Source organism: Hyaena hyaena, unplaced genomic scaffold (genome assembly GCF_003009895.1).
Source record: "Hyaena hyaena isolate Hyena2069 unplaced genomic scaffold, ASM300989v1 scaffold_869, whole genome shotgun sequence".
NCBI lineage: Eukaryota > Metazoa > Chordata > Mammalia > Carnivora > Hyaenidae > Hyaena > Hyaena hyaena.
The window spans coordinates 782,374-806,158 of record NW_024081502.1 but is presented as its reverse complement, the minus strand read 5'-3'; positions in this window follow the sequence as shown (position 1 = coordinate 806,158).

The following is a 23,785-nucleotide window of genomic DNA, read 5'->3' as shown; positions in this document are numbered from 1 at the left end:
GATATATATGACCCCAATTTGAGAGAACGCAAACATAGAAATCAATTAAAAACAAGCAAAAATTCACTGATAATAATACAATGATAGTAGAGGACTTTAACACCTCACTTAGATCAATGGACAGATTATTTTAAGCAGAAAATCAACAAGGAAACAATGGCTTTGAATGGCACGGTGGACCGGATTGGCTTAGCAGATATATTCAGAGCATTTCATCTTAAGGCAGCAGAATACACATTCTTCTTTAGTGCACACAAAACATTCTCCAGAATATATCACCTACTGTGTCACAAATAAGCCTTCAACAAGTATAAAAAGAGTGAGATCATACCATGTGTATTTTCAGGTTACACAGTATGAAACTTGAAATCAATCACATGAAAAAAATTGGAAAGACCACAAGTACATGGAAGTTAAAGAACATCCTACTGAAGAATGAATGGGTCAACCAGGAAACAAAAGAAATAAAAAAGATACATGAAAAAGAAACTGAAAATTAAAACTTTCCAGTCCAAATGCTCTGGGATGCAGCAAAGGCAGTTCTAAGAAGGAAGGATATAGCAAGACAGACAGACCTACTTCAAGAAAAAGGAAGTCTCAAATACACAACCTAACCTTACACCTAAAGGAGTTAGAAAAGGAACAGTAAGTAAAGCCTAAAGACAGCAGAAAAAAAAGGACAGTAATAAAGATTAGAAATTACATAGAAAAAAAAAAAGAAGAACAGATTAATGAAATGAAGAGCTGGCTCTTTGAAAGAATTAATCAAATTGATAACCACCTGCCAGACTTACCAAAAGGAAAAGAGAAATGACCCAAATAAATAAAATCACAAATGCAAGAGGAGAGATCACAACCAACACCACAGAAATACACAGAATTTTAAAGGAATAATTATGAAAAATTATATGCCAGCAAATTGGGCAATCTTGAAATGTTTAAATTCCTGGAAACACCCCAACTACTGAAACTGAAATAGGAAGAAGTATAAAGATATAACAGACCCATAACCAGTAAAAATATTGAAATTAGTAAAAAAAAAAAAAAAAAAATCTCCCAACAAAGCAAGTCCAGGGCCAGATGTCTTCCCAGTGGAATTCTACCAGACATTTAAAGAAGAGTTAACACCAATTTTTCTCTGACTGTTCCAAAAAGATAGAAATAAAGGAAAACTTCTAAACTAATTCTACAAGGTCAGTAGTACATTGATTTGAAAACCAGACCCCACTAAAAAAGAGAATTACAGGCCAATATTGCTGATGAAAATGGATGCAAAAATTCTCAACAAGATACTAGCAAATCAAATTTAAGAGTACGTTAAAAGAATAATTCAAGTGGGATTTATTCCTGGGATGCAGGTGTGGTTCCATATTCACAAATCAGTCAACATGATACACAACATCAATAAAAGAAGGGATTAGAACCACACAATCCTCTCAATAGATGTAGGAAAAGCATTTGATAAAATACAGCATCTATTCTTTTTTTTTTTTTTAATATTTTTTATTTATTTCTAGGAGAGAGACAGTGTGAGCAGGGGAGGGTCAGAGAGAGAGGGAGACACAGACTCTGAAACAGGCTTCAGGCTCTGAGCTGGCAGTCAGCACAGAGCCCGACGCGGGGCTCGAACCCACGAACCAAGAGATCATGACCTAAGCGAAAGTTGGACGCTTAACTGACTAAGCCACCCAGGCGCCCCTACTGCGTCTATTCTTGATAAAACCCCCAACAAAGTAGATATAGATGGAATATAATCCCACATCATAAAGTCCCGTATACAAAGACCCAGAGCTATTATCATCCCCAATGGGGATAAACAGAGACCTTTCCTTCTGTGGTCAGGAACAAGACAGAGAGGTCCACTTTCACCATTGTTATTTAACACTTTCTTGGAAATCCAAGCCTCAGCAATCAGAAAACAAAAATAAACAAAAGGCATCCAAATGGGCAATGAAGAAGGCAAAATTTCACTATTCACAGATGACTTGGTACTCTATATAGAAAATGCAAAAGACTCCACCAAAAAATTTCTGGAAATGATACACAAATTCAGCAAAGTTGCAGGATATAAACACAATGTACAGAAATCAGTTGCATTTCTGATTGCAGTAGAAAGAGAAATCAAGGGATTGATCCCATTGACAGTTGGACTAAAAACCATAAAATACCTAGGAATAAACCTAACCAAGGAGGTAAAAGATCTATACTCTGAAAACTATACAACACTTATGAAAGAAATCGAAGTGGACACAAAGAAATGGGAAAAAAAAGTTTCACACTCATGGATTGGAATAAGAATTGTTAAAATGTCCCTATTACCCAAGGCAATCTACACATTAAATGTAATCCCTATCAAAATACCACCAGCATTTTTCCCCACAGAACTGTAACAATCTTAAAATTTGTATGGAACCATAAAAGACCCTGAGTAGACAAAGCAATCTTGAAAAAGGAAAGCAAGGCTGGAGGCATCAAGATTCCAGACTTCAAGCTGTATTACAAAGCTGTAGTCACCGGGACAGTATGGTACTGGCACAAGAACAGACACATAGATCAATGGAACAGATAGAAAACCCAGAAATGAACCCACAACTATATGATCAATTAATCTTTGATAAAACAGGGAAGAATATCCAATGGAAAAATGTCCTTTTAACAAATGATGCTGGGAAAACTGGACAGCAACTTGCAAAAGAATGAAACTGGATCCCTTTATTAAACCATACACATAAATAAATTCAAATGGACTAAACACCTAAATGAGACCTGAAACCATAAAAATCCTAGAGGAGAACATAGGCAGTAACCTCTTTGACATTAGCTACATGTGTATCTACTGGTACACATGTCTTTTTAGATACGTCTCCTGAGGCAAGGGAAACAAAAGCAAAAGTAAACTTTTGAGATGTTATCAAAATAAAAAGCTCTGTACAATGAAAAAAAAAAAAACAATCAACAATGCTAAAAGGCAACCTATGGAATGGGAGAAGATATTTGCAAATGATATATTTCATAAAAGGTTAGTATTCAAAATATATAAAGTACTTATCAAACTCAACACCCAAAAGCAAATAATCCAGTTAAAGATTGGCAGGAGACATGAATAGATTTTTTTTTTTTTTTTTTTTTTTTTTGCCAAAGAAGACATTCAGATGGCCAACAGACACATGAAAAGATTTTCAACATCACTTACCATCAGGGCAATACAAATCAAAACTACAATGAGATATCACCACACAGTTGTCACAATGGCTAAAATAAACAGCAGAAGAAACCACACATGTTTACAAGGAGACAGAAAAAAGGGAACCCTCTTTCACTGTTCTAGGGTGCAGAACTTATATAACTATAACTGGTGCAGGCATCTGAACAACAGTTTGGAGGTTCTGCAAAAAGTTAAAATAAAGTGACTCTACAGCCCAGCAATTGCACTCCTACGTATTTACCCAAAGGATAAAAATACAGATTTGAAGTGATACATGAACCATGATGTTTATAGCAGCATTATCAATATGAATCAAACAATGGAAAGAGCTCAAATGGATAAAGAAGTTGTTATATGTATGTATACACACACACACACACACGTACACACAGACACAAGAATATTACTTAGCTATCAAAAAGAATGAAATCTTGCCATTTGCAACAATGTGGGTGGAGTTTAGCATGATAAGCAAAATCAGTCAGTCAGAGAAAGACAAATACTGTATGATTTCACTGATATGTAGAATTTAAGAAATAAAACATGAATATACGGAAGGAAAAAAAAGAGAAGGAAGCAAACCATAAGAGACACTTAACTCTCAATAACAAACTGAGGGTTGAGCGAGGGAGTTGGGTGGGAGATAGCTAAATAGGTGACTGGCATTAAGGAGGGCAATTGTGATGAGCACTTGGTGTTATATATCAGTGATGAATCACTAAATTCTATATGTGTAACAAAGTTTACCATATTTGTTCACTAACTAGAAAATAAAATTTTGAAAAAAAATAAAACAAGATATGAGTATTAGTGAGGATGTAGAGAAATGAGGAGCCCTCATTTATAGTTATTGGAAGTATAAATTGGTATAGCCACTATGGAAAACAATATCGAGGTTCCTCAAAAATTAAAAATATGAATACCATATGACTTAGCAATACCATTGCTAGATATACATCCAAAGAAAATAAAATCATTACCTGAAACAGATATGTGCACCACTCCCATGTTATGCAGCACTGTTCATAATAACTAAGGTATGGAAACAACCTAGGTGTCCATCAGTGAATGAACGGATAAAGAAGATATGATAATAATATATTAGTATAATATGCATATGCATATGGCTTCCATGCAGAAAAATGTTGAAAAGAAAGGCATTAAGAAAAAGGAGATGATTATGGTTGAAGTTAAGAAGGAAATCATTGAAAAGTATGAATGAGGTATGGGAATGGCCAAAATTGCAAGATTTTATAAGAAGTCTATATAACCACTTGCACAATATTGAAGAAAAAAGAAATAAGGGGGCTAGATGCAGCAAAAGGAGTCACAAAAATATCAAAGCAATGGTTATAAGTTCTGGAACATGTAGAAAAGTTGCTTCTGGTTTGGATGAACAAGAAGCAACCAACAGGTGATACTGTGACCAGGAACTTTGTCTGTGAGAAGACAAAGGACTTGTACACTGATCTCGTAAGTAAACTGCCAGGCACGCCAACAGGAAATGAAGAAGCATTCAAGGCAAGCAGGGGTGGTTTGATAACTTTAAGAGAAGTGGCATCCATACTTTTGTGAGGCACGGAGAGGCTGTGGTTTGGATGCTAAGGTAGCTGAGGTGTTCACCACCAAGTTCCAGAAGCTCATGGTTTCCGAGTGATACCTACTGAAGCAAACTTTTAACTGCAATGAGATGGGGCTTTTTTCAAGATAAGAAAAGGGACCTAAACTACAGAAAAAGAGAGTGCAATTCCCAGTCACAGCTCATGAAAGACCATCTCACTTTCTTGTTTTGTGCTAATGCCATCAAGATTTCAAAGTCAAGCCCCTGGTCATGTATCATTCCAAGAATCCACGAGCCTTCAAGAAATACAATGGGTGCAGAGGAGCCCATTAAAAGGCATGTGCAGGGCCAACAGCAAGGCTTGAGTCATTCATATCTTGTTCATTGAGCGGATCAATGAGGCCATTGGTCCTGCAGTGAAGAAATACCTTTTAGAAAAGAATCTGCCACCCAAAGCCTTGCCTGCTATGGATAATGCTCCTACTCATCCTCCAGGCTTTGAGGGCCACTTACTGTAGGAGTTTGAGTTCAAGGTCAACTTCCTTCCTTCCAACACCACTGCAATTTCCCAGCCCAGGTCATTTTGAACGTAAAAAGCTTTACACCAAAGCACTATTTCAGCAATGATTCAAGGTGACCGAAGGAACAAACCTTATCCTCCAAGTGTTTTGGAAAAACTATTTCCACAAAGTGAACTACCTCAAAATCATCAATAAAGCCTGGGAAGGGGTCATCAAGAGAACCCTCAATTCTGCTTGGTGAAAACTGTGGGCTGGAATTCTTGGACATGATTTAGAAGGGTTTGCTCATGAACAGGAGCCTCCAGTTGTTGATGAAATTGTGTCCTTGGGGAAGATCATCAGGCTGGAGGTGAATGAGGACAACATTCAAGAGCTGGTGGAGAAACATGGCCAGGAGGAGACCACTGACAAACTGATGAATCCGCATTGCGAGCAATAGCGAGAGGTTCCAGAGGAGGTCTCCTCTGCAGAAGGGGAGGGTAAAAAAGTAGAAAAATCCCTCACATGAAATGAGATCAGGGATATGTGTAAAATGTGGGAAACCGTACAAACTTTTGTAGACAAGCACCACCCAAATAAGGCTGTAGCAGTGCAAGCAGTGAATCCGTTTAATGATACAATGTCACATTTCCATGAAACCCTCAACAAAAGGCAAAAGCAAGTGTCATTGGATAGGTTCCTTGTTAAAGGTGCACAAAAAGAAAAAGATTCCTTTGAACACATAGATAACAGCAATTCTGTTAGTGATAGTGAAAGTCATTTGACACAATAACCCTCCTCTCTGTTTTCTCCCTCACACCAGCTACAAAGGTTTTCAAAGGTTAAGTGCAGGTTTATTTTTTTTTTTTACTATTTACTATTTTCTTTATTATTTTGTACTATATCACAGTGTTGTAATTATTTTTATATGCATATTTTTTGGTTGTAGAATGACTCATCTGAGTTTCCATTATTTTTTTTTTAAATATGTTTAATGTTTATCTATTTTTGAGATGGAAGAGAGACAGAGGGGTAGGGAGTGACAGAGAATCTGAAGTGGGCTCTGCACTGACAGCAGAAAGCCCAACACGGGTCTTGAACTCACAAAACATGAAATCATTACCTGAGTGGAAGTCAAAGTCAGACACTTACCCAAATGAGCCACCCAGGCTCCCCACGATTCCATTATTTCTTATGGGGAAATTCACTTTGTTATACAAGTGTTTTGGATTACAAGCATGTTTCCAGAACAAATTATGCTTGCAAACCAAAGCTTTACTGGATATGCTGTAAATTGGGGTAAAATTCCACTTTTTAACATATGGATACCTCCTTTTCCCATTACCATTTGTTGATAATGACTATTATGTCCCAACTCATTTTCTTGGCATACTTGTCAAAAAGCAATTGTTGATAAATATATAACTTTATTTCTGAACTCCCATTTGTCTTCCATTGAGCTACTCATCTCTCTTTATGTATGTCACAGTCTTGTTTATTAGAGTTTTAAGATCACTCTTATAATAGGATAGTGTCTTTCAACTTTCATTGGTTTTTCTTTTTCAAGACTGCTATCTGAATTGCTTATTTTTTCATATAAATTTTAAAATGTCCTTGTTAATTTTTTTAAAAAGGCAGCTGACATTTTCATAAGAATTGCATTGACTTATCCTTTTTAAAAATGTTTATTTTTTGTGGGGGGGCCTGGGGAGGGACAGAGAAAGAGCAAAAGGAATTGTATTGACACTATAGATCAATTTAGAGAGCCCTGCCTTCTTAATATTATTGTCTTCCAATCCATGAACCTGGGTTTTATTCCATTTATTTAAGTCTTCTCTCAGTTCTTTCAATGGTGTTTTAGAGTTTGCAGTGTGCAAGTGTTACATATTTTGGTTCAAATTGTTCTAAATTCATGCTTTTTCATACCATTATAAATGAGACTATTTCTTTAATTTCATTTTCAAGTTGTTCATTGCTAGTATATAGAAATAAAGTTGTTTATGTACATTGATCTTGTATCCTATAAACTTTTTGAACTTTTTTGTTAGTGTTAATTCCTTTGGGGGAGACATGTTCTTAGGATTTTCTGGATACAATATCATGCCATCTGTAAATACAAGAATTTTACTTCTTCCTTTCCAATTTGGATACTTTTTATTTCTTTTTTTTGTCTAATTGTCCCGGCTAGAATCTGGAGTAAAACACTGAATAGAAGCAGTGAGGGTAAATATACTTTCTGATGTTACAGGGAAAACATTCAATTTTTACCCCTACATACGATGATAATTGTGGATTATTTTATAAAAACACTTCATTATATTGAGGAAGTTCTTTCTATCCTTTATTTGTTGAGTATTTTTATCATGAAACAGTTTTGGATTTTTTCCAATGCTCTTTCTACATATATAGAGTTGATTATGCATTTTTAATATAATGCATTAAATTTATTGATTTTTGAATGTTGGTTGGATTTTACATTCCTGAGGTAAATTCCATTTGGTCAAGTGATATAATTATTTTCATATATTTCTTGATTTAATTAATTTGCATTTTGCTGAGTACTTTTGCTTCTATACTCATAAAAGATATTGGCTTGTAGTATTTTTTACGTGATATTTTTGTTTAGATTTGGATGAGGGAAACGCTGGTCTCATGAAAGGAAGGATAACATGGGAAATGCTTTATAGTTATGTGAGAAAAATTAACTCCTCTTCAACATTTTGGAAAAGTCTGAGAAGGACTGTGCATGTGTATGTGTATATGTTGCTAAACATGAATTCATTCTTCTCTAACAAAACATACATTTTTGGTTATGTTATTTAGTGTAGCATTGGGCAAATTAGTTAACCTCTATAGCCCTTATGTGTTTAGCCTCTAAAATGAGGTAATATCATAGAGTTTTGTAATGTTTAAATCAGTTAAAATATGCTCACCATGTGTGTGTGTGTATATATATATATATATACACTAAAGTATATATATATATACTAAATATTTTATACTATATATAGTAAATATATATATACTATATATTTAGCATATATATATATATACACTAAAGAGAAATATGCTCATTATCGAAGTATAATACTGGTAATATTTTCCTGAATTTCTTATACCTTCTAAAACTATAAATTTTAAGATTATAAGAGGTTTTTGCATGCTTCGTAAATTTTCACGTATTTTCATGACATCTGTAAAGTACAGCAAATAGCTTTTATAGAGGATAATCTCTAATTAATTTGAAGGTATAGGGAAATTTAAGTTGGTAGTGTAATGAGTATTGAGGAAATAAATACCTTTTTAAAATGTTTATTTATTTGAGAGAAAGAGAAAACATGAGTGGGGAGGGGCAGAGAGAGAGGGAGAGAGAGAATCCCAAACAGGCTCTGTGCTGTCAGTACAGAGCCCAGTGTAGACCTCAATCTCACAATCCAGGAGACCATGTCCTGAGCCAAAATCAAGAGTCAGATGCTTAACCAATTGAACCACCCAGGCACCTCAAGTTAATAAATATCTTTATAAAATTATTTAATGAGATACTTAGGAACATTTACCTTAGATATAGAATTAAAATGTATATTTGACTTATCAAATCATGATCCTGATTTCTCATTTAAAACTGAGAGGCAAAAAATATTTTCTCCTTCTCAATGATAACATGTTAAAACATTTATAAGAAATAAATATAATTTTTGACTTTATATGATATGAGATAAAATAATTTTAAATTATATATATATATGCTTCATCAATTAGTAAAAAAAGTATAGATATTAAGCAAATGCTATCATGATATGCAAGAATATTTTACTTCACTAAAATCTGAAATATCTAAAATATTGAATTTTATTCCAGAAGCTAAAATAATTACTCCATTCTTCTATTATGAAATATCAAGGGATTGTGATAGCATGTCCTTCCAGTAAGAACTTTAAATCTCAGAGCCTGGCTTTAAAATGGAGAGAATAAAAAAGGTGGGGGATGCCCGGGTGGCTCAATCAGGTGAGCACCCATCTCTTCATTTCGGTTCAGGTTATGATCCCAGGCTCATGAGATCAAGCCCCATGTATCCCCGCTCCCTGCACCCTCACTGAGCATGGAGCCTGCCTAAGATGTGATCTCTGTCTCTCTCTATCTCTCTCAATCTCTGCCCCCCAACTCACACATGCATGCTCTCTCTCTCTAAAAAAAAAAAAAAAAAGACAGAACCATGATAGCATAATAATATAGTTTTTTGAGTACCAACTGGAATCCAGGAAAAAGCCTTGTTATGTCATTCTTAATTTTCTTGAGACTGATTGTATTAAGAAAAATGTCTGGAAAAGTTTCTGGGGTTCATCATCAGATGTCCGAGGAAAATTTCTCTATGATTAGAATGTTCTGAGGCAAAAAATTAAGAAATCTTTGTGAAAAGTACAGATATTTGTACAGAATTTGTCTTTAATTCATCTGATATAGTTTTTGTTTACATTACACCTCTTGGGCTTAAAAAATTCATCTTTTGATTTCAAATTTATCAGTTTTCTTATTTCACCTTCATAAACTTTATTTCAAGTAACATCTATCCACAGTACAGTTTATAGTTACAGGCACAGGGATTCACATCCTATTATGCAGACTACTTCTGTGAACACATCACTGCTTTGTGATGCAAAGAAGATTATCAGTCCATGGTGGAATATTATTTATATACTGTCATGGGAGCACCCTTCTCCCAACTAACATCGGGAGTGAAATCCTGCCTGAAGCTTAAAGGTAATAATGTTGGGTTTGTCCTCAGATACTAAAGCAATCACTAAAAATAAAATTGATCCAGTGGTTTCATTGGAAAGAAAGTCATCTCCACATGACTCATTTCTGTTTCATTGTTTTTTATATAAGTTTATTTATTCTGAGAGAGAGAGAGAGAGAGAGACAGTGGGGAAGGGGCAGAGAGGGAGACAGAGAATCTCAAGCATGTTCCGCACTATCAGCATGAAGCCTGATGTAGGCTTCGAAATCATGAACCATGAGATCATGGTCTGAGCCAAAGTCAGAAGGTTAATCAACAGAGCCAGCCAGGTGTCTCTGTTTTCTGTTTTGGTAATTATATTTTATATATCACTAATCATTGAGTTATACATGATGAATATTTATTTCAGAGACAAAAATTGCTGGCAACTTTTTAACTTTCTGAGGTGACATGATCATTTATTATAATGCATTACCAAAGAGTATGGACTCTAACCATGGTACAAACCATAACTTACATAAATAACTTCCTGCCCTGTGAAATAGGATACCTTCAGAGTTTCCTAGGGCAATTGCATTCTTCAGACTTCCTAAGATTGGAAGCACAAACTAGAAGCTTAGGAAACAGAGGTAGTTCAAAGACAAACCCTTGTGTATCAAATCTTAAATTCAAGATCTTTTCATATTGATGTTACTCTCAATTTACTAGTAAATAGAAGAGCCATTGTATGGGAATACATTCTAATCTCCTGGCGGTGACAATTTCTATGTTAGTAAGCAAACTCTAGGATTTCTTATACTCTTTGACATTATGCAGTCCCTGTCAGTAGAGTAAAGATGAAGAGCATCCCAGGGATAAATTTCTCACTCTTTCTTTTCTGCAAGTATCTTTGTAAACCATGTCCTTGAAGATCACTTCTCTGGGACTTCAATAAAGGCACTAAATCCCCAAATGTCTGGAAGCACTATGAAATTTATGTCATAACAGAAATACATTCTAATGATTGTTAGACTGGGTTAGAAATTAAAGAAATAATACCGTTTAGTCACTTGTTTTTATCTGGGAGAGAACCTTTTACCTTTATTTTCTACATGAAGAAATTGAGACCCATGGATACTAAATCACATATTTAAGGTAACATTTTTTTTGCTAATGGTGGAGGTAGAAATGAGTATTCATTATACTACAATGTTTTTAAACCCAATCTACTTTTACATTTTATTAAGCATTACACAGTGATCAAGCCCCACATATTTCTTTGATAGGAATGGATGTTGCATTTATTCAAAGCAAGTTGTGACTGTATATACTGAAGGAGCAAGAAGCAGAGGAGCTAACAACTCTATCAAAGTCAGCCCCAAGTTGGAAACAAAGTATGGTCTTCGGCATTATGCCTGGCACATCCAATGTGGTGATGGAAATGTAATGGAAGTAAATGAAGCAAGATAGTGTCCATAAGAGGAGAACTTTCTCAAGGCTCAAGGCACACAATTGCTCAGTGTGACAATTGTGATGGCTATAGGCCACCAAAGGGAAAAAAATCCATTATAGCTGGAAGCAAAGTAATAAACTGACAGCTTTCAGAAGAGTACAATCTAAGCAATACGGTCAGACCACCATGAGCTGGATCAAATAGCTGTCGGCCATCTTGTCATGGAGGAGAGGAATTCAGTTCGTTTCATTTCTGTTTGAGGTTTTACCCAGAGTCTACTCTTCTGCTACTCTTGCTTTTCTACTCAAATATTCTTAGGGACTATTTTCAAGGCACAAAATTTTTAATTCATCTGATATAGGTGTAATAATATACATGCACACAAAACAGACCGGGGTGAACGGAATGACCATATAGGATACAATCCGATCTAGGAAATTCCCGAGTAATTGTTATCTTCTGAAAAACTCTTTTGTAGACGTACCAAGCCAAACAGGAAAGCAATACAACAGCTGACAGGCTTTGGGTTTCAGTTAATTAAGGTTCCTCTGTAATTTATATTACTGTATTCTCCTTTTCAGATGCAAATCATAATTCATGGATCTCTTTTATTCGTATAGAATTATTTTTAAAAGGAATATTACTATGAATTTTCACTGTAGAAAATTGGAAAGAGCAAAATACAGAACAACCTCCCAAGTCTCCTGGAATTCCATCATTCAAGGATAAAAACTGTGTGTATTCTTCCAGGGATGTTCATCACACACACACAATCATATTGCAATCACACTCTCTATATTTGTCTTGATTTTTATCTAATAATATAAACAATGTTTAAAGGTAACTATTCTTGACCAGCATAGATAGAGATTTATAACAATAAAATAATAATTATATAACGGAAAAAACATAGAATCATAGACTCAGGCACATAGATTCCAGAGACATATTGACTGAGTTTTCATCCTACCTCCACTACTTAAAAGCTGTGTGTCGGTACAAAAACATCTAAGCATTCTATTCTTCAGTTTCATTGTTCTGTAAATCTTATTTTAAATAAAATCTATAGTATTGCATTATAATGATAATGCATGCTCATGACCTCATTAGCTTGATTTTTTAAGCTGCGTTTAGCTTTCATTCCTGTTTTTTTTCCTGTATTATTTTTCTTCAAAGTATACACAATTCTACAGTCACCATTCTGACTATTCTTCTAGCTATCCTGCAAAGCTTTAATTATTTCCTTAGGATAACTTCTCAAGTGTGAACTGTGATCAAAATGTGTGTGTACCTTTTAAAGACTTTAGATACATAAGACTAAATTAATTTCTAGAAGTACTATACTAATACACATTTATATTAATATTGTATAAGGGGTATCCTGTGTTTTTAACACAGGTATGTATGTGTGTGTGTGTATGTGTATAAATCAATTATATTCTGGAAAGTATATATTTGTATTTACTGTTTGTCAGTTTGATGAGTCATAAATACAAACAAATGGACTCTTATTGTTTATACCAGCTGGGCTTTAAGCTTCTGAAGAATAAGGTTTCCCACTGCTCAATATAGGCACTGCAAAAAACAATTATTTTCACCCTATTTCACACTCTCATGAATTTAGAAACAGATAATATAATCATATCAACCAATTAAAAATTGGTTAAAAATTTTCTAGGCAGGTAATTATATTTCCCTTCTTTCAAATATAAAGAAGGTAGGGTGTAAGTATTTGTAGGGCCCCTAAATGTGTCTTCAGGCTAAATTCACTCCAGTTGGATGGTTTGAAAAACTTTGGACTTAGACTTTAGTTTAAAAGTAATCCCATTTATACTTCCAAGAAACTAGTAGAAACACCAGTGAATCTCTCTGAGTGGACTCACCTTCAACCCAAGCCTCAAGAATTTCAACAGATAAATCTTTAAGAAATATAACTCCCAGAAAAAAAACAACTAACTCTTTCTCTCGCGCGCGCCACATGTTACACACACACATACACACTATCACTGAAAAAGCATACCAGAGTTTAATTAAATAGCAGCTGATTTGACTCTTAACTGACCAAGAAGTGTTCAAAATATAACCCTGGATTTTCTTCTTGTTTCTGAGTTCTCAGAAATGATTAACTCTAGGTAAATATGGAATGTGAACTTGTCAATGCTGTAACAAACAATTGTATCTAATCATCAAAATCATTTAACATGACAAGCACATTCTGAAAGAGAGGTGAGGGATGGAAGAGACAGCCTGTTTTAGAGGAATGGCTCACATTAACATCCTCATTTATTGCAACTGACTGGGCTCCATGTGGTACATAAGTCTAGAAATTGTGGCTGCAATTTTGTAACATATCAAACAAAATATGGTTTAGCTTTGTGTTGAACTAATTATATTGTTCTTTTTAAATTTACTAAATAGTTATGGGAACCAATTGTGGGTAATATGCACAAATATTAAGTGTGCAGTGTCATGGATTTAAATATAGGGTATGGGGGACAAGGAACTGAGTAAGTATGCAATTGGTATGGAGGTGATCTGTGTTGAAAAAATAAGTTGGGGACCTTAAAATAGTGGTGATTTCACAGCACTGTGAATGAACAGAATTATACACTTTATTATTATTCAGAGAGAGAGAGAGAGAGAGAGCACAAATGGGGGAGAGAGGTAGAGGGAGGGAGAATATTTTAAGCAGACTTCATGCTCAGCTCAGAGCCTGATGTGGGGCTCAATCTCATGACCCTGTATTCATGCCCTGAACTGAAATTAAGAGTAGGGCACTCAACAGCCAAGCCACTCAGGTGATCCTGAATTATACACTCTAAAATGGTAAACTGTATGTTATGCAAAACTCACCTCAATTTTTAAAAAGTTCCACAGAACATATAAATATATTAAACAAAAATACTAAAATAAACAATCAAGAACAAGTCAGGAAATAAGAAACAAAGAGACCAAAAAGAAGGAAGAAAGAGAAAACAAATTATATAATGATGAACGTAAATCCAAACTTATCATTAATGGCATTAAATGTTATTGCCCTAAATATTCCAATAAAAAAACATAGTTTGAAAATAAAAGTATGAAGTATATATATACTAAACAGAAAAAAAAAAGGCTAGCATAGAGAAACTGTCTTTATAGTCAATAAAAATAGACCTCCGGATAAAGAGTGCTTCCAACAATTAAAATGGATTGTTTAAAAGTGATGTGAAAAGAAACAATTCATCAGGGAGACATAACCCTAAACATTTGTTACTCAATAACAGAGCTTCAAAATACATGAGGCAAAGATTGAGGAAAATAGAGAAAGAGACAATAACATAAACCCCTTTCAAAAATTGTTAGAACATCAAGATTTTAAAAAATGATATATACATGGATGATCTTAACCTTGTTGTCAATCACTTTGATCTCATTGACTATAGAGCACTTCATACAACAATGATAAAACAAGACTCTTTTCACATGCACACATTGTTAAATTAATAAGATAGACAATATGCATAAAACAAATTTCAATAAACTTAAAACGACCCACAACCATACAACTTTTTTTTTTCTGAATACAACAGAGAGATTTTAGAGTTCAATTTAAAAAATGGGAAAGCCACATCTGGCAAATAAGCAAGACATAAAAAATTCACATGTCAAAAATTCAATTACAAGTAGTAGAAACTACTTTGAAATTTATGAAAAATGAAAGAACAATGTGTATACATTTTGAGTTGTTTCTAAAGAAATGTTCAGAGGGAGACTTAAGATTTTAAATGTTATTTTAGAAAGAAGAATGATCTGTATCAGTGTTTATGCCTATACCTAATATTAATAGCTTATAGTCAGCACCAGAAAATACTAGTAAAAGAAGAGCAAAGAGCATACAACTAAGTAAAAGGAGAAAAGCAGTAAAGAGAAAAGCAGAAACCAATGAAACAGAAACAAGAAAACAAAACTTACAGGTAGTAGTTTAAAAATACTTCCAAAATTGACAAACCTTTCACCAGACTGAACATATAAGAAATAGAAAGAATATAAATACATCACCAATGTCAGGATTTAAAAAGGATTAGCATGCAAATATTTACATGTTATAATACTATTAAAATGTTATTCACAAGTATTAATTACTTCAAACTATTAGGCACATTACTTGAAAAATATACCTTTAAAAACTTTAAATATCTGAATAGCCCTGTATTTATAAAAATTTCATTATCAAAATACTTCCCCAAAAGTCTGTGCCCAGGTAGTGAACAAGTGAACTTATAAAACATTCAGGGAAGATATAACCCCATCTTAATATCTTTTCAGTAAGTAAATGAAGAAGGAATACTGATCAACTTATATTATGAGGCCAACTAATAACCTGACCAAGACACCACAAAACAAAGCAAAACAAGAAACAAGAAAACAGAAGTAAAGAAACGATTACAGATCTAGAATTACAGGTGCAAAATACTAGCTAATTGAATACTACAATACATAAAAAGGATGATATGACTAAATAGTTTAAATATTTTTAATGTTTATTTATTTTTGAGAGAGAGATACAAAGCGTGAGTTGGGGAGGGTCAGAGAGCGAAGGAAACACAGATTCCTAAGTAGGCTCCAGACTCTGAGCTGTCAGACCAAACCATGCTTAACCAACTGAGCCATGCAGGCATCCCAGGGTTAGTGTAATAATTGAAATCCAATCAATGTATTGTAAAATATTAACAGAATAAAGAAGAAAAATATTATTGCTTTATAAGACATAGTTGAAGAACCTTATAATATTCAGCCTACATTCATAATTACTCTCTATAAGCTAGCACTAATTGAGAACTTCTTGAAGATGATAAGAGACATTTACAAAAAAATAGTCAGGTAAAATGCTTTATAAGTAATCACTGAATTATTCCCAACTAATCTCAGAAATACATCAATGATATCAGTATTCCCCCCAGTATTTATTATTTTACTAGAAATTTTAACCATGAAATTAGACAATAGAAAAATAAGGAAAGTTATATATTGGAAAGAAAGAAACACCATTTGCAGATGATTTCATTGTAAACATAAAACTGTTTTAATTTGAGGAAATATGTAAAATAACTACTAAAATTTAGAAATTAATTTCGGAAAGTTGCTGTATATAATGTTAACATATAAAGATCAATTGTGACTCTATACAATAGTGGCAAACAATGAGAAAATAAAATTAGACAGATAATTTATTTCTGATTTTGCCAGAAACTATAACATATAAATAAATATAACAGAAGAAGTTTGAGATCTCTACATGAAAAACGATCAAATTTTGCTGAAAGAATTGTTTTAATTTAAATAAATAGAGAACACCAAGTTTGTGAGTAAGAGTTGTCTTCCCAAATTGATCTACAGATTCAGTGCAATAACAATCATAACCCCAGATGTCATTTTATAGGAATTGATGTTTTGAGAGGTTTTAAAAGATGCATATAGATATGTAAACCTGGAATCACAAAAGCATTATTTTCAAGAACAAATATGGATACATTTCTTTATCAGATTTCACTATTTAATGTAAAGTATATATAAAGCTAATCAAGACAGCTTGGGCATTATGAAGATATCATATAACATAAATGATAAGAATAGAATCCGTAAATATACTCACACATATAGGGCCAATTGGTTTTCACCAAAGGCACCAAAGAAACTCAACATGGAAAGTATTTTCAAAAAAAAACAGGCAGGATGATCTAGATATCCATTTTTTTAAGTAAACATTAAACTTTGATTTATACCCTGCAAAAAAATGAGCTCAAAGTGGATTATACAGCTAAATATAAAATGCTAAAGGATAAAACTTCTAGAAGTAAGCATTAAGGAAGGGGAAGCTTTATAACTTTGGTTCACAAAGAAAAACAGATGATAAAATTGACTATAGAGATATTAAAAATGTCTGTTATTCAAAAAACATCATTAGAAAAATTAAAAGATAAGCTTTAGACTGGGAAATAGTTACCATATATGGATATAGGCAGAAAATATAGAGAATTATTAAACCTAAATATAGGAGGGCAAGCAACACAATAAAAGTGGGGTAAAAAAAAAACTTTAAAAATATTTCTAAAAGAAGACAAAAGAATGGTCAATAACCACATAAAATAACCAAAGTCAGTTGTCATAAGAGAAATACAAGTTAAAATCACAATGCTGAAAATTAAAAAGACAAACATGATAGAATGCTAGCAAGAATAGGGAAGAAACTCTCAAGAATTGTTTCTGGGAATGTCGAATAGTTTAGCCATATTAGAAAACAGTTTCTCAGTTTCTTACAAACGTAAAACCTGTACTTAAAATAGGAACCAGTCATTCTGGCAATACCTAGGTATTTGCCAAACAGCATATGTCCATAAAAATATAGGTACATGAAAGTCCATCAGTTTCACTTATAAAATACAACCAATTGTCTATGCATATCACCAAGCCTATGTATAAGTTGTGGAATAGCCATGCAATGGAATACTAGCCAACGTTTAAATATAAGAGAGCGACATCAGCAAGACGTTTGGATAAAATGTCCCTCATTCATACATCTCTCTCAACAACAATAATTTGGCATCCATTCATGGACCAAAGTGCCTTTAGGGGAGCTATGGCGCCCAGGTAGGATGCTGTAAAGCTCTGGTGCAGTCCTACGACCTCTACTGGGATTTTGAGCAGACAAGTATCAGGCTGGTCCTGACTATAGGCCTGGAGAGAGTTCCATATGAGGACTCACCTGTAGCCCCACTATGGCTTTGGCTTTGGCCAGCACTGTACACCAATGGTCTCAGAAATCTTGCCCACCCGTGCATTAGGTAATAGTCATACAGACCTCAGTCCCAGCTGTGAACCCCAAACCAGCCTCGTGAACTAGGTCAGTCTATTTTTGGCAGCAGTACTGAAAGCCCTGAAGAACGCTAACCTAACACAATCACCCACAGACAAAGCAGGCTTTGAAATCTCCAGGCGTTCAGCAGAGACATTCCAGCACACCATTAGAGCAAAGCAATCCAAGACTGGATTCTGTGAAAAGGGTAAAAAGAACAGTTTTAGTTGACCTGTATCACACTTGCCCCAAGGCAACATAGCTTAGGGCCGAGAGAGCCTTTTCACATGTGGTTTTTTCCTGTTGCAGACAAAGTGGGAGCCTAAGAGTGAGTGCCCCGATTCCTTAGCTGTTCAGAATGCCCAGATGCCCATTTGTCTCTGACTGCATCTGGAGTACTGAGTCCTGAACTGCATGACTGAGGGGCAAGGAGCACCTGGGAAAGCAACAAAAGAGCTCGGAACTGAATGTGTCAAAGGGACTCAGATCTTATTAACAGCCTCAGGGACTCCATCAGGAGGCCTTCCCATGAATCACTGGGAATGCCTTGTCCATGGATCCCTCCAACTGGCCCACAGTCACCCCCTGTGGTCCATACGACTTACCACACACACGTCTATCCCAGCTTCTTGTGTATATTTCCAATGGGGACAAGAAGAAGCTTTTACAGAGAGGTAGTGAGTACATGCAGAAAGCTGGCCTGAATCTGTGATCAGGAAGAAACCACAAACTTGAGCCTACAACACCATGCTAGGGAGAACAAATGGAAGGCTGCCAAAACCTGGCCTGGCTTTGCAGGTAACATGATATTATATATAGAAAACTCTAAAGACTTCATCAAAATCCTGTCAGATCTAATCAACTAATTCAGTACAGTTGTAGGACACAAAATCAACATATATAAATCAGTTGCATTTCTATACATTAACAATGTATCTGAAAAAGAAATGTAAAGGCAACCCCATGTATAACAGCATCAGAAAACATAAAATACCCTGGGATGAGTTTCGGCAAGGAGATAAAAGATCTGTTCTCTAAAAAGCTTAAAACTTTGGAGAGCCTGGATGGCTCAGTCAGTTAAGCATTTAACTTCAACTCAGGTCATGATCTCATGGTTCCTAGGTTTGAGCCCTGCATTGGGCTCTCTGCTGTTAGCACAGATCCCACTTCAGTTACTCTCTTTGCCCCTCTCTTTACCCCTCCCCTACTCTCTCTCTCATTCTCCTTCAAAATAAATAAATATTTTTAAAAGTTTAAAGCACTGATTAAAAAAATATGAAAAAGACACAGATACATGAATTGATATCTGATGGTTCAAAAAATTAATATAGTTGAAATTTCCATACAACCTAAAGCCATTTATAGATCTAAGGCAATCCCTATCACATTCCAATGGCATTTTTGGGCATTTTTGACAAAAAGAGAAAAACAATCCTAAATATTGTATGGGACCACCTACACAAAATAGTTGAAATAGCTAAAGCAATTCTGGGAAAAAAAAAACAGAGCTGAAAGTATCACAATTCCTGCTTCTAAACTATATTACAAAGCCATAATAATCAAAACAGTGTGGTACTTTCATAAGCACACAGGCACAGATCAATGGAACAGAGTTGAGAACCCAGAAAAGAGCCCCTGTACATATGTTCACATATGGCTCACAAGGGAGCCACTACCACTGCAATGGGACAAGGGTCATCTCTTCAATAAATGGTATTGGGAAGGGGGTGGGAGGGTGGTTCAGTCGGTTAAGGTTTTGTCTTTGGCTCAGGTCATGATCTTGTGGTCCACAAGTTTAAGCCCCACATCAGGCTCTGTACTGACAGCTCAGAGCCTGGTACCTGCTTCAGATTCTGTGTTTCTCTCTCTCTCTGCCTCCCCCCTGCTTGCACTCTGCCTTCCTCTCTCTCAAAAATAAAGTAACATTAAAAAAATTTTAATGGTGTTGGGAAAACTAGATAATCACATGCAGAAGAATGAAATTGAACCACTATTGTACATCACTCATAAACATTAACATGAAATGGATTAAAGATAAAAGTAATCATCAAAATTGGAAGACTTCCAGAAGTAAAAATAGGGGAAATACTCCTTGACATTGGTCTAGCGTTAATATCCAAAAAGATATAAGAAACTCATGCAACTCAATGGCAAAAAAAAAAAAAAAGCCTAATTTAAAAATGAGCAGAAAAACTACATGGACATTTTTTCCAAAGAAGACTTCCAAAGGGCCAACTGTACTTGTAAAGGTACTCAACATTATTCATCATCAGGGAAAAGCAAATCAAAACCATAATGAGATCTCACCTTGTACCTATTAGAATGCTTATGATCAAAAGGATAAGAGATAAGTATTGGTGAGGATGTGGAGAAACGGGGAAAACTTGTGCACTGTTGGTGCAACTGTAAATTAGTAAAGCATAAACATTAGTCATGTCTATGGAAATCAATATGCAGATTCCTCAAAACTTGAAAAATAGTGTGACCATGTGATCCATTAATCCCAATTTTCAGTATATATCTGAGGGAAATCAGTATATATCTGAGGGAAATAAGGATCTTAAAGAGATAGCTGCACTCCCATGTTTACTGCAGCATTATTCACAATAGCCAGGATATAGAAGCAATCTACAAATTAATGGATAAATATATAATAGAATACTATACAGCCATAAAAAGAAGGAAATCCTGCCATTTGCAGCAACATAGATGGATATGGAGGGCATTATTCTAAATAAAATAAGCCAGACAGAAAAAGGCAAATATTGTATAATCTCACTTACAGGTGGATGTTAAAATATTGAATTTATAGGAACAGAGGGTTGAATGGTGTGGCCTAGTGAATAGGAGAAATGGGAAGATTTTGGTCAAAGAGTACAAATTTCTAGTTACAAAAGAAATAAGTCTAGAGCTCTAATGTACAGTATGGTTACACCTTTAGTTAACAATATTGTATTAGATACTTGAAAGTTGGTAAGAGAGTAGATATTAAGTGTTCTCACCACACATGCACACACACACACACACAATAATTATACAAGGTGATAGACGTGTTAACTATCCCTACTGTGGTAATAAATTTGCCGTATGTACATACATCAAACTATCACATTATACATCTAAAACCTAAACAATGTCATATGTCAGTTATATCTCAATGAGGCAGAGAAAAATAAACCAACTATTTATTCATGGGAAAATATTCATGCATTTCACAATTATGCTGAGTGGAAGGAACCAGCCAAAGAAGTGCAAACTACAGTTCTATATATATAAAATTCTAGAAAAGACAAACCAATCTTTGTAAAGAAGTAAATCAGTCATTGCCTATTGATGATAAATGGAGGATGGATGGATTATAGAAAACAAAAACAAAAACTTGGAGATAATGGAAAATTTATCATCTTGATTATGGTGATAATGTCTTGTACATGTACTCACCAAATTGTACACTTGAAACATGCTCAGTTTGTTGTATGTCAGCTATAACTTCATGCCTTTATTTTTAAAATGTACAATTTATCCCTTTATGGCATCTTCCATTGTTCCCCCATGCTTGAATCCTCAGTGTGAATGTGTTCACTTTCCAAGAGTGGAGATAATGGGAATATATTCTGTTCTTTTCCTGTATTATGTTATACTTCTCACTCCTTGTCCAATGGGCAATGGTTATGGGTAGAGGAAGGAGAAGAGGCAAAACGACAACAGAACAATGGTTTCTTTACATAGCTAGTGATTCTTGGATTCACCTATTTTGATGAATATCTTCTGTAATGAAAGGTATCCAAGTGCTTGCTTTCTCCTAGGGAACACTTCTGTGAGGTCTTGATATACTGTCCTCCACAGACGAGAGGGACTTCATATTCCTTGACAAGGGCTAGAGTCTTTTGGTGACATATCTTTAATGCCTGCTTTGGAGACAATGTCCTCATGATCCTTCTGGTAATCTCCTTGGGTATAGAATATATCAAGACAATTTATATTTTCCTTTTTTTTCTGTGTTGTCAACATGGCCTGCAGGAAAATCTACTCAATTCTAATGTACTAAACTCTGGATATGCAGGACTTTCTCTGTGCTAAGTTTATCAGTTTTTCCTCTCAACCTCTAGCCTTTATATTTCTCAAAACCCCTGAGGATGTGTGCATAAGCTTAGTCAAAAGCATCGTCATCACATCACATCATGTTGGCCCCATAGTACAGGTCTTTCTACTATATGTATATAGGTTGCAAATAGATCAGAAAAGATTGTCAAAGGACCCAGTTAGTCATCTTACTTTAAAATGTTGTGCCATTTATCATCCACTCTTGGATTTGGTATTTCATTTCATATTCTAAGACAACAAGAAAAGATGTGTGTGTGCATGTGTGTGTGTGTGTGTGTGTGTGTGTGTGTGTGTGTGTACGTGCTGCATACACTGAGCTTCTCTATCATTTTAAGTGACTTGAGGGAGGAAAGGTAGTTGTAAAATCTTGGACTGCTGTCTTTATCCTTTTCACTGCTTCTCCTCCTTCTCCAATGATATAATCTTTAATTATTTTAATAAAACTATCAAATAAATGGGAAGGATTATCTGAATTATTTTTCTGTGTGGGACATTTTCTGAAGAGGTCCTGAATCCTGGGTAAATCTGCTGTGCTGACTGAAAGTATGAAATCTTCTCAGACAATTTGAGTGATAAGTACATTACTTAGATGTGGAGCTACAACAGATCAATAAATCTCTTTGTATTCACTGAAATTCATGATGAAGAAGAGTTAAGAGAAATAAGGGGTCAAACAGATTAGCATAACATATCTAAAATGACCCCTTAAAAATTATTTAAAAACCCAAATGAAGACTTTTTATTTATGTCTCAGATAACAGCCTAACTACCTTTCAAAACATTTGTCACAGAAAATACACTTAAATAAAAGTGCATATTTAGGTGTAAATTATTATTTTCTCTAATAAACTGTAGCCAGAATGTCTATATGGAGAATATAATAATATGATTTCTCCAAAATCCCCCTCAAATAGCCTACGCATTGAAATGAATAAAATTATCACAATAAAAATGAACACATGACATACATCAGACAACTATCTAAAACCACATGTCACTTCTTGTGTTAAATAAAATTATTGAAATAATTGTATTTGTATGTTTCAATTGAATATCAGTTGAAGGAACACAGTGAAACAAAAAAAGATGCTTCCTTAAGAAACTGCTTTCATAAGTTTTGCAATAAATGTAAAGTTTGAATGTGAAAGCTCAATTGTTTAACTAATAATTCTTATTACCTAATAATTTGATAAGAATTATAAAATACCAAAAAGCATGTCATTTTTAAAATAACATACTGAAAGTTAAATATAAAAGAATTACTTTAAGAAAGATATATGAATCAGGGTGTTTAGGAAACAAAATCCACATTTTAAAGATATATAATCTACTGGGAGAACAAAACTTGGACCAATATGTTTTATACAAAGAGTCAATGTTCTTTTTACTTCTCTCGTTTATTCCCTTTCTATT